The sequence below is a fragment of the Bactrocera neohumeralis genome, chromosome 6 (genome assembly GCF_024586455.1).
Source record: "Bactrocera neohumeralis isolate Rockhampton chromosome 6, APGP_CSIRO_Bneo_wtdbg2-racon-allhic-juicebox.fasta_v2, whole genome shotgun sequence".
Lineage (NCBI taxonomy): Eukaryota > Metazoa > Arthropoda > Insecta > Diptera > Tephritidae > Bactrocera > Bactrocera neohumeralis.
Window position 1 is genome coordinate 12,071,754 of NC_065923.1, and position 18,121 is coordinate 12,089,874.

At 36.3% G+C, this 18,121-nt stretch overlaps 1 protein-coding gene across 2 annotated transcripts in view; it reads left to right on the forward strand.

Annotated features, from left to right (window-relative positions):
• Positions 1–18,121, forward strand: part of LOC126761536 (uncharacterized) — a 337,590-nt gene that overhangs the window by 142,820 nt on the left and 176,649 nt on the right. The gene's annotated exons all lie outside the window — the stretch shown is intronic.

The following is an 18,121-nucleotide window of genomic DNA, read 5'->3' on the forward strand; positions in this document are numbered from 1 at the left end:
TAAACTTTATCGGGACGAGTCGAGCAAGAATACGTTTTATACCCAAAATGTCTACCAAAACAAGAAAAAACGTTAACTTCGGCTGCACCGAAGCTAATATACCCTTCACAGGTACATTTCTTTTAGTAACTATGTGTTCAGTTTGTATGGAAGCTATATGCTATAGTAATCCGATCTGAACAATTTTTTCGGAGACTACATTGTTGCCTTAGAAAAAAATCTGCACCAAATTTGGTGAAGATACATTGTCAAATGTGAAAGTTTTCCATACAAGAACTTGATTCCGATCGTTGAGTTTGTATGGTAGCTATATGCTTTTGTTAACCGATCTGAACTATTTCTTCGAAGATTTCATCAATGTCTTGGGCAATAACCTATGCCAAATTTGTTCAAGACACCTCAATGCAAAAATTTCCAATACAAGAACTTATTTTTGATCGGTCAGTTTATATGGCAGCTATATGTTATAGTGGTCCGATATCGGCCGTTCCGACAAATGAGCAGCTTCTTGAGCGACGCTTCTTTCTGGGTGTTACAAACATCGTGACAAACTTCATATGCCCTGTTCAGGGTATAATAATTGCGAGGTTCACCTTTACTGAGCGCAATCAGCCGATTCCTTCTTTTACGAAATTTTTCACTACACTTTCCCTTGAACTCTCCATGGTTTCTTCAAGATAGCTGGAATATAATTATTTTTTCATAACAGCATCTTAAAGGAATGAATCAATTAAATTGGTTCCAAAAGTTCATCATGGCCTTCATTAGTCTCAATAAATAGTCAAATCTGATAGTAATTTCCTTTGCCTCTCCGTAAATATCATTTGCCTATTCGTAGACCCATATTTATTCAGTATTTTCTGAAATAATAAAAGCACACATCATAATGATAGACTGTGGCCATATAGTGTTTTCGTATGGAACTTTTAATGTTGCCGGAAATCGATATAAATTGTTTTTACCAAGCCTCAGATTGTCGGTAAATTATTCATATCCAATGAGTTTAAGCCCACTATAATAATTTTTTTTTTGGTTTTAAGAGTTACTGAATCTGGTGTATAATATGTTTTTTCGTTTAAAAGCATATGATAAAAGCCAAATGAGACCATAAAGCGACTTTTGTTAAGCCAGCGCCACATACCGGAGTAATTTCTGGCAAAGTTGATTATGAAATACATATGTATATATGTACGCATAATCGTATTGAGTAAAACATTCCACTGTAGATTGCAACTTTACCTTAGGCATTAACTCTTCTTGAAGATATCTCATCAAACTAAAAGTTAGAGAACTATAAAAATAACTACTCTTAGCTTAGATGTATGCAAATGTATTTCAGCAGAAGTGGTAAAAAATAAAAAGTTAAAAAAATATTCAACAATAAATTGAGGTCACATAACGAAACGCTTTCCGAGTCTACAAGTAATAATACTTAAAATGGAAATTGATTAATTACAGCAGCAGGGCACTTTCAAAACATACAACTCCGCAGCAATTCAAAAAATATAAAATATCAGAGAATAGAAATAGAATATCTAATTGTAAAAAATTTAAATTAAGAAATAAAAAAAAAATAATAAAAAAATCGATCAATCTTCCACGGCACTTTTAAGTAATTACGCAAAAATTAAAGCAGCTTCCAGTTAAGAGGCAAAGCCCAAAGCAAACAAAAGTATAAGTATTTAACTGGCACACAGGCGCGGACACACACACAACACATTAAACAGAAGCAGAAAAACAGACTTCTTCAAAGTCAATACATAAAAACAACAACGCCGTAAATCAATCTCAATCAATTACCGCCAGCACATGAATGACGAAAAATCACATCACATAATGAAATAATAACAAATATTTTGTGCCAAGCCAGCAAATGCGATTGACAAATGTCAGCCAGCCGCCAGCGGCCAGCGTTGAAACTGAATACGCGCACAGTGTCTCAGCTTGCCGCACGCAATTGGAATTATTCAGTTGTTTGTTTGGCTCCATTTATTCACCTCACGCATGTGTGTGTGTATGTGTGGTTTAAAGTCTTTTGTTTTTTTGCGTTTTGCTTCACCTGGCGAGCGTTGGCCCCACTTTAGACTAGCGCACAGCGCCCGCTGTCTCGCTGTGCCTCGGTGAATTGTCATTTCGCCAGTGGTCAACGGTGGCCACTCACCAACCGCTCGGCTGTGCGGTAAATCTCATTTGAAAGCAATCAATTTCTATTTGATTACTTTCATCCGTTTATTTATTTATTATTTCTTTTGCAATTTCTTTTTATTTTTAATTCTATTTGTCTTTCATCGCCAGCAATCTCATGTAGCCGCAAGCCATCACAACGCACGTAGTCTCAATGCTCACAAAATCCGTTACACCGAAGTGCTTTCAAAGCAAACATTATTGTCATTGTTGAAATCGTGTCGAGTGTCACTTAATCCAGTTTTCATACTTATTTATCTCTGGCATTTCACTCTCCGCTGTCGCGCTGTGCTTTCTTAGATCGCATTTCTATTTATACACATGTATATGTGTGTGTGTGTTGGCTGTATTTGCATGCCCTTGTGTGTGTGTGTGCTACGCGTGACTTAGATATTTGTTTCGTGTGTGTGCGTGAGTTGGCTACTTTGTATCGGATTTTTGCCATTCACATTTCACATTTGCTGACAAAATCCACTTCTCATTGACGTCTTCACATTTCTTCCCATGCAATTACACACATATTTAGATATAGTTATTTTTGCAATGTCAGCCAGTGCGTATACGTAATCAATGCGTTAATTCGAGTTGAATTGTCATGCTGCACACTGTATGAATTGTGATTTTTATATACATACATACATATGCATAACAACAAAAAATGTTAACTTCGACTACAACGTCGCTATAATACGCTTCACAGCTTCAAGTTTTCTCATAAGAGTTTAATTTTGCTTGGTCAGTTTGCATGGCAGCTATATGCTATAGTGGTCTGATCTCAGCAATTTCTTCGGAGATTGTGTTGCTGTCTTGAAGAATAATGCATGCCAAATTTTGCGAAGATTCCTTGTAAACTAAAAAACTTTTCCGTACGCAAACTTGTTTTCTATCATTCAGTTTGTATGTCAGCTATATGATATAGTGGTTCGATATCAGCGGTTGTGACAAATGGAATGCATATTGGAAGAAAAAACAAGAAAACACGTTAACTTCGGTTGCACCGAAGCTAATATACCCTTCACAGGTGCATTTCTTTTAGTAACAATGTGTTCAGTTTGTATGGAAGCTACATGCTATAGTAATCCGTTCTGAACAATTTTTTCGGAAATTAAAGCGATATCTACGATAATGACATGCGCCAAATTTCGTAAAGATATTTTAACCTATAAACAAGTTCCCCATACAATGACTTCATTTTGACTCATCAGTTTGTGTGGCACCTAAGCGCAATAGTAATTCGACCTGAAAAATTTGCTCGGAAATTAAAGCGTCACATAAGGATAATATGTGTTAAATTTCGTGAAGATATCTTGTCATATAAAAAAGTTTTTCATGCAAAGACATCCTTTTGATCGATCAGTTTGTATAGCAGCTATCGCCTATAGTAATCCGATCTGAACAATTTTTTCGGAGATTACATTGCTGCCATAGAAAATAATCTATACCAAATTTGGTGAAGATACATTGTCAAATGAGAAAGTTTTCCATGCAAGAACTTGATTCCGATCGGTCAGTTTATATGGCAACTATATGTTATAATGCTCCGATATCTGCCGTTCCGACAAATGAGCAGCTTCTTGAAGAGAAAATGACGTTTGCAAAATTTCAAAAGGATATCTTAAAAACTGAGGGACTAGTTCGTATATATACAGACAGACGGACGGACAGACAGACGGACATGGTTAAATCGACTCAGCTCAACATACTGATCATTTATATGTATACTTTATAGAGTTTCCGACGCTTCTTTCTGGGTATTACAAACATCGTGACAAACTTAGGGTGTATTAAGGGTTCAGGGTATAAAAATGTATGCAAAATTGCAGGTTGATATCTCAAAAACTGAAGGCCTAGTGCATACAAAGGTACGTGGCTAAACCGACTCAGCTCGTCATAAACTTTAATAATTGATAGAAATCATTACTTACAGGAAATAGTATGAGGTTAGGCTAATAATTATAGTTCGACAGCGCTTAAGATTACAACAATAAGAATTGACGAAAATATAGAGTGATGGAATTTCCAATATTGTGCAAGCTAACTCCAATTCTAAACACTATACCACCACTAAAAAAATATAATCTTTCCCGAGTAATAGATTTCTAAGGGATTCAGTTGCAATTATAACAAGGATACCAAGAAAACTCCAAAAAATCTAAAGATTTGTTAGTTTTCAGTTAAGGCACTATTTGAAATATTCTCCAAAAGCAAACCGCTTACCACTTCTCTTTTTTACTGACGTAGTCAACCGCTTACCACTAAAAATTTGCCGAAATTTCAGCAGCGCAAGCAGTTCTTATGTATATACGTACATACATATGTCTTTATATTTAAGCGTAATATTTTTTCACTTTTCCTTAGTACTTTTCCTTTTACACACACACTTAAACAAAATCTATTTGCCGAGCCTCTGATTATCTGTGGCTTTGATGCATTTTACGTAATTTCGCACAGAAGTGGTAGATTTCTGTATTCTGTACTTTGCACTCACTCAACCACTTAACTGCTCTGACGGAATTCGCATAACCCAATTTGCTTTATTTACTGCATTCGCCGCACTTTCAAATCTCACTTAGTTTGCTCTATGAAAATTTTTGCCATTGCTTTTTGCGCACAAATGCGGTTGAATGCAATAAAAATGGCATACAAATGCTTTGTGGCTTGCCTTTTAGTCCAGCATACATATACATATATATGTTTGTGTGTGAAAGTGTGCTTGTGTTTGGATGTGTGCAAAAGCTGGCATTCAATGTGGTTGGCTTAGAACTCACAGAGGCAAGCACTTAACACTTCGATAATTTCAATTTTCAATTTACGAACTGCAAATAGTCGTGTACGTAAGTATATATTATTCAAGTACATATACAGATACGTATTCATATACATACACATACATATGTTTATGTATTTATAACACATTCATACATATATGTACTGATGTCAGATTGTGTTTGTAAAGTTTTTGAAAAGTGAATAGGCAAAGAGGAGAGCAAAAGGATTTCACTTTTGTTTTTATGATTTTTAAATAGTTTCGGCTTGAGTTTTTGGAATTTGTTTTTTTTTTACTAAAAAATAACCGAAAAATGAGAGTCAAAATGTTTATAAATAGATCTTCTGACTACAAGCAGACATAAAATAGGTAGTGAGTACATTTGACATATATCTTACTACATTTTTGTAAATATAGTATGTTGCTTAAAAATCAATATAATATACCGTGGCTCACTTTAAACTGGCCTCAAATTACCTAAATGTAAACTACTTTTTGAAAAAAAAAAAAAAATTTATTTAACAATGACACGTAATAGAGCTCATATTTTTATGAATGGAGTAAAATGATATTTACAATAATATATATTTAGGGAGATGAAAAGACTTGAAGACACAAAAAAAAGAGAAATAAAGTAAGAAGAGTCCTACACAGGCAACCGCCTATACAGTAACAGCCATAAAATACTTTTTCGACGGATGAAAGAGTGAAATAGGAACAGAAGCGAGCTTCTTCTGTAGTTTTCTAAACTCAGAAGGTAATTTCAAACTAAAAGACTTTAATTCATTCTTTCTGTCATTGTTAGTGTTATAAAAAATATCAATTGTGCTTCTGCTTTAACCAGCAATTCCGTAAAACTTTTAGTGGAAGAAGGAGCAAGGAGCAAGGAGCAATTACAGCTATACGTAACGCCTATACTAAGTCCCAATGTGTTAGCTTATACAAACAGGCAATAAATAGACTCTCATTAGGTAACACTGTACATATTGACTGCGTACTCAGTCATTTAGAAATAGAAGGAACTGAAAGGCAGACGTGTTGTCTCCCAGAACACAATACCCCAAAGTTCCACGAATGAAAATGCTGTAACTTGAGAGATTTTTGACAGCTGGAGTAGAAAAAAAAATGGGTTTCTTAGCAAATCCATTGAGTTGTTGCATAAGGCTTAATTGCGCGGGAGCTCAACGGGCCTATTGCTGACTTAAATGCGGCCGCTTGAAAGTCTGACGATCCTGCTCCTACCTTTTTAACCGACCAACGAGCTCATCAAACAACACTGACATAATAAAAATAACCGATTCTAAAGTTTTAGATTTTATATAAAACAAGGCTTGCCACCTTTTCCCTCTGTAAGCTATCACTCATTTGTAGCTGATTTCTAAATCAAAAATAGTTGATATTGGAGCATGATCCATTAAGATGATCCGAACTTCTACAATTCTATCAGCATATTAGTAATAATTTCAAGAGCCCGAAGAGAGGTTTCTAATATGAAGCTAAAGAACTCTCATAATCTCCTTCAAGTCTACACTCTCTTTAGTAAAAGTCACTATATCAGAAGGAATCTGGCTGTTTTTTCATCTCGCTGAAGATAGTAGTTTTAAAATATTTATATTGGGTGTAGTTCAAAATGATCGTACTGTTCAGTCCATAGAGTTTTATAAACTACCTATTTCTACTGAAAATGTACAACAACCAAGTAGATTCCAGGAAAGTCAAATAGATTCGCTGTATCAACGGAAAATATTATTAAACTGTAGTAGAAACTCAACAGAACAACTTTCTTTTTCGATTCGCATATTGAAATAACCGATAAACCGATTCACACTTTATGTTGAAATAAACCGATGTTGTGCTTTTTTCTTTGAAGCAGAAATCATTTTTTCCGCGACAAAAATAATTTTAGTTACTTATAATTTCAAGTCTTGATAATCAAAAAAATATGCATATACTAGATGTTCAGTTATTGGTCCATTTTAGTAAATGTTGTCTGAGTCAATATGTAACAGTGAAGGCGCAAATCGCATTATACCATTTCAATGAGTCATTGTCAGTCATACCACTGGGAATTTTTCAGTAAAATGTAAATTCTTTATTTATTTTGTCAAATGAATTTCACCCTCTTCAAAGTAATAATCGTCCGATAAAAAGCACTTTTCTAACGCTTTTTCCAGTCATCGAAATCGTCGGAATAGCCTCTTTCCGGTATAGCCTGCATGATCTTCTTCGATTCTGTTTTTATCTCCTTAATCATTACCTTGGTCTTTTGAATTTCAGAATAGTCAGAAGTCGCACGGAGCCAAACTAGGCGAATACATATGATGGTTGCGGTACTTTATGAGTTGAGTTTTTGAAAAAAAAAAAAATCTCGTAGAACCAATACGGTATGACATGGTGATTTTGCCACCAATAGAGACTTGAAGAGTTTAATATACAAACTTCGAAATGGTTCGGGCGAGGTCTCAAGTGGTGAATCGACAACTTTAAAACACAAAATTTTAAATTCTTTGAATGTAGCAATCGTCGGTAGAGGTTGATGGTCAACTGGAGCGCCTGCCGTCCTTAAAGCGTTCTCAGCGTTCTCAGCTCTCTTTGAACTCATTGCACCTTTCATTAACATTTTTTTGTGCCATAGTTTGATCACCAAAGGCCTTCCGCAGCATTTTTTATTTGATTGTTAACAAAAACACGTGCAACTTGGAGATAATTAAACCTTTGACAAACGCTTGACAAATGTTAATGACAGTCCTATAAATCTATAGAAAAAAGTTGAACTGCCTTCCTGACGACCAGAATGACAATTTCACCTTACTTTTTCATAACAGTAGTAGCGTGTAGAAAATAGCCACTTCAGCTATTACATAATAACGGAAATGGAGTCTGACTAATGGGGGTCACAGGCTCCCAATATTAAAGCAAAAACAAATATCGACCTACAAAAAGCAGTTCATAAAAAATATGAAACAATGAATCACAGCAGCGAAGCACCCTTATAAGCATTTAAGTACTTACTTATGCACGTGTGACTGCTCCGGATGTTTGCAAACTGTCAAATAACTGACAAAAGTTTATTGTGCAACTGTCAAAAACTAACAACAAATAAGCGAGAAGATGTAATCTGGCGAACAGAGGGAAGAAAAACTGATGTGATGAATATCAACCATGAAGCCGCCACCATCAGCGCTGTCAACTGTCAACTGTCATTGTTAACTGTCAAAAGGCAAGCACAAACCCTACTTAAAATACATACATATGTATATATGCCGTTAGTTGTGCGCTCGTAGGTGTTCGCTGCACTTTGCATTTGTATGCGTGACGTAATGGAGTGTCAATATGCATACGCGACTATTTGTGTATATGTATGTATGTATGTGCGCATGTGTGTGTGAGTTGGTGATGAGCAAATTGCGGACCACCCAGGCGCTGCGTTTTGCGGGTCACTTTCGTTGACCACACACTGCTGGCCACCAGCCGCCGCACATCGGTGTTGACAGATGCGCAACAACAACAACAACAGCAGCATATTTGTATCAATCCGAAAATCAAATAAACACCGTGCGAGCAAAAAATATTAAGGAAATATGTAAATAAAGTTGAAAAAAGTTGGAAAAAAACAAAACTCAATCCGAAACTGTCTCAAGTGCGCGCAGCCACCACTCGAAACACGTCACGTGCAGCAGTGTGGTGTTTGATTTATTTACATTTATTTATCTTCTTTATTGTTTCGAGTGTCAGCACACACACACACCCATGCACACTCACGCGCACCCAACTCATTTCAATTATTTCTGCTGTCAGTCACTCGATTTTTTTTGCTCTTCAACTGAAATACACACACACACATGCGCACTTGCATATGGCATTGTTTATGCGTGTGGCTTTGTTTACCTTGCACTCGATTATGACATTCCGAAAACAAAAAACAAAATCCAGCAAAAAAACGAGTAAAGTAAAACCGAATCATTTAAATTGAAAATTTTATTTTTAAATGCACTTTCGAGTATTTGTTTATTTAAAGAGACGCAGCGAGTGCACTTCAAAAAGTGAATATTTATTTTTTCAGTAAACATTCACTTGTCACGCCTCCTGTCATTATCGCTTTGTTTTCACCAAATCATTAGTTAGTTGAAAAATTCGTTGAATGGCTAACATTTTGAAGTGCTTTGCATTGAATTTAATGCACGCACACACACACACACAGATGTATTTGCTTGCGCTTACCGTTATCCATTTTCAATTGCTGCTTTCAACGAAATGATAATTTCAACGAATTATGCCCAAGTGCTTGAAGTGATACTTAACATTCACCAGAATCACCGGAGAGTGGTTTATGTAACAAAAAATATAGAGAGATAACATAAGCAATCTCTTGACCTTTGAGATTTTGAGCAAAAGAGATGAGGTGAAGTACTTTATTGAGAAAAACAAGCTACATAAACCAATGCTTATTTTATGAAATCAAGCTTAATCTTATATTTTATTCATGATCGATCAAAGAAAATCTTATGATTCATCTGATCAAATTTGAACCGTACTGAAAAACACAAATTTTCACGTATTTTAATACAAATCTTTATTATCGCTTTCCAAATCGGATCCGGTGCCATTACATGCATCATAATCCAATCCAGTTTTCCACTTGTAAACCATGTGCCTTAAGAGAATTTTGGGTTTTCCGGTTTCGGCTCATTTTTGGAGCGCTATACGCTGTATTGTTGCATTCCACATCATTGTTGTTCCACATCATATCCATTAACCCACATCTCGTATCCAGTGTAGTCCATAAAATGGATCATTGTTTATTATTGGAAGGTCCTCCACTATTTGTCGAGCATCTCTTTTGCGACCACTACTCGATACAGGTTTTTCCGTACGTGTCTAGCCTTGACACTCTTCATATCCAAGACATAAACCAAAATTCATGTCCAATACATTAACCAAAATTCTGTGTTGAGTTGATTCTTAAGAGATGAGAATTGGGATCCTTTGCTACAGATACCTCTGATGCCCCTCGACGATTTTCAAACAATGTTCCCTTAACTTTTCAATATTATCGTCTGTTAGATCGATTGACAGACGACTCGCATGTGGTAAGTTTTTTGAGTTTAAATGGGTCAGTCCGAGTCAAATATAACCTTGAGTGTATGTACCAATTTATCTGAAATGTGCCCTATCGCTAATGTGGCAAAAGAGTAGTACGAATAAAAAAAAATTGTTTAAATGTCTCCAGAGCTTATAAAAAACTAACTCAGATTTGCAATCCTATCTAGATAGACGATGGCTACAGTTTTTGGGGTGCTAATATTTTCGATACTCATGCTACTACTTGTAGAGTATTTGATACAAGCTAAATTCTTCGATTTGAAAAAATCATCGTTAAGATAATTCTAAATTTTCAGGGTTTGCTGTGCATGACAATACCTTATTTCTTTTGCTTCGCTTCCTTAACCAATCTGGAGAAAGCAGAACTAACGGCGTCGATGTTGAGGCCAATGATATCAATCGCACTATGGAGCGTCACCTTGTCTGAAACCTCATTTGGGATCGAACGGCTCGGAGAGGTTCTTCCCTCTTTTCACAGGTCTTTTTCAAGATCTTCTGTCTTTCACACAATACGCTCGATAGTGCTTTATACGAGTATGCAATGTTGAGGAGGCTTGTCCCATAGAAGTTGGCGCAGATTGTAGGGTCTCCTTTTTTGTGGATTGGGCAGAGAACACTTAAATTCCAATCGTCGGGCACGATTTAGTTCAACCACATTCTACACAGAAACTGATGCATGCTCCTTATCGGTTCTTCACCACCGTATTTGATTAGCTCCGCCGGCAATCCATCAGCGCCCAATGCTTTGTTGTTTTTCAGTCGGGTAATTTCTAATCGAACTTCTTCATTGTCGGGCAATGGAACATCTGTTTCATCGTCATAGATTGGGGAATCGGGTTCGCCTTCTCTTGGCGTTGTACTTTCACTGTCATTTAACAGGCTGGAGAAATGTTCCCTTCATAATTTTTGTATGCTCAGGGCATCAGTCACCAGATCACCTCTGAGGGTTCTACAAGAGCAATAATACTATCTTCAGCAAAATAAGCAGTTTCGAGCAAATACGAAAGCGAACTTCTTAGTTCAAACTTTTTAATATTGAAACCTATAAAAATAAATCTTCAGTTAGTCAAAGAATAGAAATACGCATCACACATAACATCATTATCATCCAAAATTATTTTCTATAAAATAAATATTTACATAAAATCTTGAAGTAACTACACAAATAACAAAAAAGACTACCTTAAAGCACAAACTCATAACACGACAGATTTAAAAACGTGTCTCACATATTTCCAAACATAAGTACCCATAATCCAATACAACAAAAAATTATGCACAATTTTCTTAGTTATTATAAAGAGCCAATCCATCAATCAACGCTTAATACCATAATAAACCATAATTTCCAGCCGCAGTGCAACTGAGCTTACACTTACACTTTGCCTTCGTCTCTTTTCAAAACCGCTTTTCAAATTTGATAACACACAAAAGGTGTACGCCTGCGCTTTCAACAGCTTATCACTAATCCACCATAATTTGCCTCCTGATTTCATTATCTCACTCACTCTCTCAGCCGCGCCGATTGTGTGCAACAAACAAGTGTCGAGCGTTGAGTATTTGTGTAACTTTATAATTATAACGCCAACCCAAATCTCGCCGCAAACTAGCTCGCATTAGTAGTTTTGACAGCTGAATGAGTGGGCCGGCCGATCTACCGGCGCGCCAGTCCAGAAGTCAAATCGGCTAAGCGCTGTTTGTAGCTGTCAAATTATTGCTTCGCCTTAACCCGCTCAGGCTCGGGTGTAATTGTGTCAAACGCACACATGCAAAGAAAACAACTTGCTCACCGCTGAAGTATTAATTATCTAACGGCTTTGATGGACAACTGTGTTGAAATGTTGGAATGTTGGATTTATTTAAATCGCCTTAAAGGCCAATACACTTGAGTCGGTGTATGTTTTGCTAGGCGTGTGGTTCACGAAATATTTCATAATGGTTGTGACGCTGTAGTGTCATTTTATCTCAAGTGTATTACGAATGGTCCATGACCCATTTAAGGGCAGTTAAGTACACAACTCACTTGGTTATGGTTGGTCATGTTCTATGAAACTAGTCAGAGTCAGTATATGCGCTTCTATACACACATTATGACGGTATTATTAAAAAATTCTGGCCTAAGGAAGCTGTCTAAGCATAAAGTACTTAATCCGTTATTGTAAAACCTCTAATACATCGGGTTAATTCAGAAATTTACATAACTGAGTAAAAAGATCGTGAGAACATTGAGAATAAACGAATGCATTTAAAATGCTCGCGTAATCCGATTCGATTTCTGATTATTTGTTACAACCTTTCTTATACTCTTTTGAAGTTTCATCGTTCAGATGATTGACAATGTAGCTGAGAACCCTACCGTCGGCAAACACATCATTACTGGTGACGAGATGTGGGTTTGTGAAGATAACGTCGAAACTGTCCAACATCTAGCGAATGGCGCTCTAAAAGCTAGCCGAAACGGAAATACCAAAATTCGGTAAAAGCACTGAGTACCATCCCTGTCGAAACTTATAGCAATGAATCAATTTAAGCGTTGACATATATAAACTTTTAATATAAATTTTTTACCTATTGGACCCTTTCTTTACTTTCAGCACTCCTAAACGTTCCAGTTGTGACAATTATTCATCAATATTTAATTTGTCGCCTTATGCCAACGATTTTTTCAGTCCTCGAAACACTTTTCATAGGCACTTTCTGGGATCTCTTCGATCGACTGAAAACGGGTTTCACGAAGCGGCAACTTTAATTTGGGGAACAAGAAAAATCAAACGTAGCCAAATCTGGTGAATACGGTAGTTGATCGATGGTATTCATTGCGTTTTTGGCTTTCAATCCGTCCAAAATCGTGGCTCGAAGCGATGGTGCATTATCATCTTGTAAAATCCTTGAATTGTTCTTGTTGTTGGTTTCAGCTCGTTCTCCATTCCGATTATTGTCGACTTGTTTGCATGTCAAACTCATAAACCAATACCTCATCGGCAGTTATAATGATTTTCGTGTATGTGGGATCAGAATTCACACGATCAAGCATGTCCGAAGAGGCTTGTTTACGATACTCATTTTGAAAAAAATTCAGCTTTATCGGGACGAGTCGAACAAGAACGCTTTTCATTCCCAAAATATCACCAAAATCATTCGAACGCACTCGCGAGAGATGTCGAGCTTTCTTGCCTCTAACACTTGCCAGACGATTTTCAAGCACCATGTCCTTCACTTTTTTAAATGCTTTTTTAAGCTTTTTTCAACACTCGCAATAATTTCGCATAAAATAAACTTGCAAAAGCGTTAATACAAACCATAGTCTACACGATGTTTTCTTAATTCCAGATCTAGTGCCAGCTAGACTGCTTGATGCCCTTTCCTACTCACATTAGAAACTTAACTTAAAACTGTCTTCTGTTTTGTCGGGCTAGATAAGTTGCCAACATGGAAGTATGTATGTTAATAGATAAGTGCATAAATAATTTCTGCATAACTGTAATAAATCAGGCCAACCGAAGATGCTTAAATGTGTCACTATTTCGAAGAACTCTACCACGAAAGAAAGACATAAATCAAATAAAAAATCTGAGCTGCAAATGTAGTAATCACAACTTACATAGCGACAATGCTTCAAAGCCAGAAAAGACATGCAAAAACAACTAAAAACATTTGTGAGAACGATGAATCAGTCAAAAGCTTCAAATCGAATGTGTTACGAAAGCGATGAGCAACTAGAAGTCTATAAGAAACAATAAATATGTCTCTACATGCATTCTTAAAGCGCTTAAAGACTTACTTCGCACTCGTACAAAAGCAGCACAACAACAACGACAAGCAAACCGGTTTCCCTGAAATCATCCGTAGCTGTCATTATGGCCTCGCAATTCGGTCAGTCTGTCAGCTGCACAGCCGCGGCGCGGTAATTCCCTTAAAAAATCCAATCATCTTTATAATTTGCAAAACGGTTATGGTGCATGCAACAAAATGCAGCAGGCATTATTGCTGGTGTGGCTAATATTTGTTGGCTTGTGGCGGCAAACGACGTCGATTGGACGCCCCAAATGAACAGCCAATAGCCCCCCGGCCAAAGCGCTTAATTTCTTATGTTCTGCCGATATTTTCCTTCTTTTGCATTGTTTTTGCATTTTTTCCTCTCCCAAAGCAATCATAAAACCACACATACATACATACAACGAAGGAAACAATGAAATTGCAGAGTTTAACTGCGAAATTAGCAATAAAAATAAAAGTGCAAATTTCATGGCACAAATCAACACTTCGGCGAACTGCTTGGCCAAACGGCCGAATGTCGGCGAAAAAGAAGAAGAAGCAATCAAGAAATGCAGCAAGCGCTGCCGTGATTGAGGATTTTTGAGTTATGCCGAAAACGCCGCTGATTGAACACTGAAGTTTATAGATTTTTATATTGCGTTAAATGCCAAAGGAGGCCATAAAAACAAAAACAAAACCAAAAAAAAGCTTAGAGAAAATAACTCAACTCAAATCAGGTTAATTGTAGTGTGGCGTTAGTGGTTGCTGTGGAGCGAGCAGCTAGCTACCGCAGATTATCGTGAGCGTTTGTGAAACTTTGTCTAACCATCTGCTTATCGCCGATAATAAAATGCCAATTTCAGTGAATTATGCGATAAAAATGAAAAACTTGTTAGTCCCACGAAATTGAGTAGGTCTATTATTTGATGTGGCTATTAAACTTTTTTATTGTTGTTCGAACATTTTTTTCTACGAAAACCAATCATTTTTATAGCTAAAGCTTTAAGTTATAAGCACTTCATAATTATTGATCGTAAAAGCATTTAAGTGGGTGCGAACATTAGTGTTCGTTACTGAGTTAATGAAAAACCAAATTATATGTTTTGGGATTAAGCGCGAAAATTGGGTGTAAAAATGGCTAGTAAAATGTATATTTAAGTATGGAAGTATATTAATATAACTAACAACAAATTACTTTTACACCCTATTACCGCTCTTGACCTAGAAAACTGTGTGCCTTATATCTTTCACCAAGCTATAAAAACCTCATTAAGCTTTCGCCTAATACAAAAAATGCAATCGATTAAGCACATATATTTCAAAAGCATAAGTAAACCAATAGACTACCGCTTAAAAAAATATAATTTTTATAAGAAACGTTTTTTTTTTATTTTCAGGTATGTATTACTGACATTAATGGAATAAAAATCTGTGCCCTCATCTATAAGTACAAATCTTTCTAGCATGATCTATGTGAGGTTTGTAAAAATCGAATAATTATTGATGATTATACGACTTAGGAGTAATTTTTTTTTATAGGATGCCAAGGATTTTCAATATTGTATCTGCTAAATTTATATTATACTGCTGTAATCAAAAAAGGTGAATGAAAATTTTCAATATACATATAATATGTATATTTAAGACTAAAATGCTTTAATGACAAGAAAAAACATTACCCTTCACAGGTGCCTTCTTTATATCATAAAGCAGCTCATCATGCTGAATAGGTTTAGATGAGATCTGCTTTTTTTTAAGCATAACAATAGATTATAAAATCTTAAGTCTGTTTAAAAACTAGACAAACTCACGTAAGTGATTGAGCTCTTTGCTGCTACGTTGCTCTTTAGTATGCAGGCATATCTCTTCTTTTTAGATGTGTTTGATCGCAAAAATGTACTAAAGCATTAGCCAATGGGTTTGGGTGATCTCGGAGTTTAGCTATATATTTCATTCCACTGTCCTCTACTTCTTTCTTTATCATAGGAATACCCAGATCATGCTTACACTTCTATACATTCACATTTATGCGCCAGTTGGCGAGCCATTCTTCTTCGAAGAACTTAAGTGCTCCGCTAATATTCTTGATTTTATGTATAATGTGGCGTTTATTAGGGCTCACTAAAGCTGTGTTATCCGCAAATTTTGGTGTCAATACATTATTAGCTAATTGGAAGCTACATATGTTGTATATTCAATATGATGTATAGAGTTAAGCCGAAAACACTGTCCTGGGAGCCTATTCTGTAACTCGATTTTCGGATTTTCAAGCCAATTATCGAATAAAATATTCGTTAGCTTTTGAGTTGTAGAAAGCAAAAACGAAAATTGTACGTATTTACTCTGGCACAGGGTGGTACAACTTTCGGATAATTATAAAGTAGATCCGAGTTTCGAATAGAATACATTTTCGAATTGAGATACAGAATAGAGCCCCTGTGGTACACCAGCCCCTATCTGTCGTTCATCAAATATGAAATATCCTACTTTAACCATAAATTGTCTACTTTTTAAATAAGACTGCAATGTTGTATACAATTCTAAAAGTAGAATGTTTTTAATCTTATATAAAAGGCCTTCATGTCACACCTTATCAAATGCCTGAGCCACGTCTAGAATTATAGCTAAACAGTACTCTCTGTGCTCAAAGTCTTGAAAAGCTCGAGCGACTCATTAGCTGTGTTGGATAAGATCGACAGCTTAAAGTTGTTCTTTGGGCAATTAGGTTGAAATACCTTTTCGAGTTGATTTGCAAAACAATGAGCATTTTCCTCGTCACTTCGGACCCAATTTCTACCCAAGTATCATATAGCCGTGTTGAAGTTGATTTTTGGGCTTTCCTAAGGGAATTTTGCTGGCTTGAATTTGAACACAGCTTCTTTATATACACGTAGAGATAATTGGAAACACAGTGCTCCAATTTCTGGCATCACAAATCTTATGCCTTCCAAATAGTCACCCTTAGAGTTAATACAATGATAACAACTCTCAATCCAATTATCCACATATACACTCGTTATAAGACTCGACTGGGATGCCCTTCAGTGCTTTTAGCGAATTTTGGTTTTATCGGTTAATTTTGGAGGGTCATCCCCTAGATTGCAGAATAGTTTCGACATCATATCCAAAAATCCACGTCTCGTCATCAGTATTGGTGAGTTTGTCGAACATCAACGTCCTCAGCGATGTTCTCAAGAATCTCATTTGCGACTTCTATTCGACGTGGTTTTGTAAAAGGCTCAGGTATTTTGGTATAAATCTAGCAATGACGATACGTGAGAAATGTTGAGATCCTCTGTTATCTCTGTCTCCTTGATTTTCAAGCTCAAGGTTAAATATTTTCTATGGTAAAAATCGCCAAAAAACTTTTCGCATCGTAAACAAACAGCTGCCAATGATACATTAATTTACTTATACGGATCAATTTTTTACGAACATATAAAAAAGGTTGGATCAATCTATGAAAGAGTTCTTTATCTATTCAGTTTGAGATAAATTTCGTCAGATTGAGTTAAGCACTTATTTTATTCTTGGCTTCCCAGTCTATCAATTAATGTGGTTCATATACGCCGAGAGAATTAGAATCGTTGGGTTTTATTTGAATCCAACTCCACATCCAAGTCGTGCCAAAGTTCTGAGATCATAAAACGTTCAAGTTCTTATATTTGATTTACGGATACAACGAGCACTACATCATACCCTTCAAGGAAATAGCATTTAGCATATATCTTAGTTGTCACCATCACCATCTTTCGTTCGCAGTCTCTTGAAATTAAGACTACGTAATAATATTATTTTTCTTAATGTTTTAATGACAACTGAACTGCGAAGAAGCGAGCCCAACTGCTGATAATCTTCGCTTACAAATCTCATTGCCATCCATTCTTGCGGCCATATGAAATATTAGCTAAAATCAACTTAAGGAGAATTTAATTAAAAACCGCAATAAAAATAAAGAAATGCGAAAATAAATTTACAGCTTCCAGCTGACTCACGCCGAAAGCGAGCTCTGAGCCTGTGAAAGTGTCCGGCGTGCCGAGGTGATAATTAATAAAATGCGAATAACGAAGTGGCTGGTCACATGTCTTTCGAATGTGTTGTCACTGTTGCACTGACTCATGCGGTTGCCACACCACACCAGTGACATAGATGTAAACTGACAGCGGTCCGCAGCTAACGGAAGTGCCAACCAGACAGACCACCATGCAAGCACACACACACATACAAATGAGTAGAAACTATGCGGCAGCAAAATCTCAGCCTATTTAATGGCCTCTATCGACACATAAAATCTTAATGACAGTTAATTTA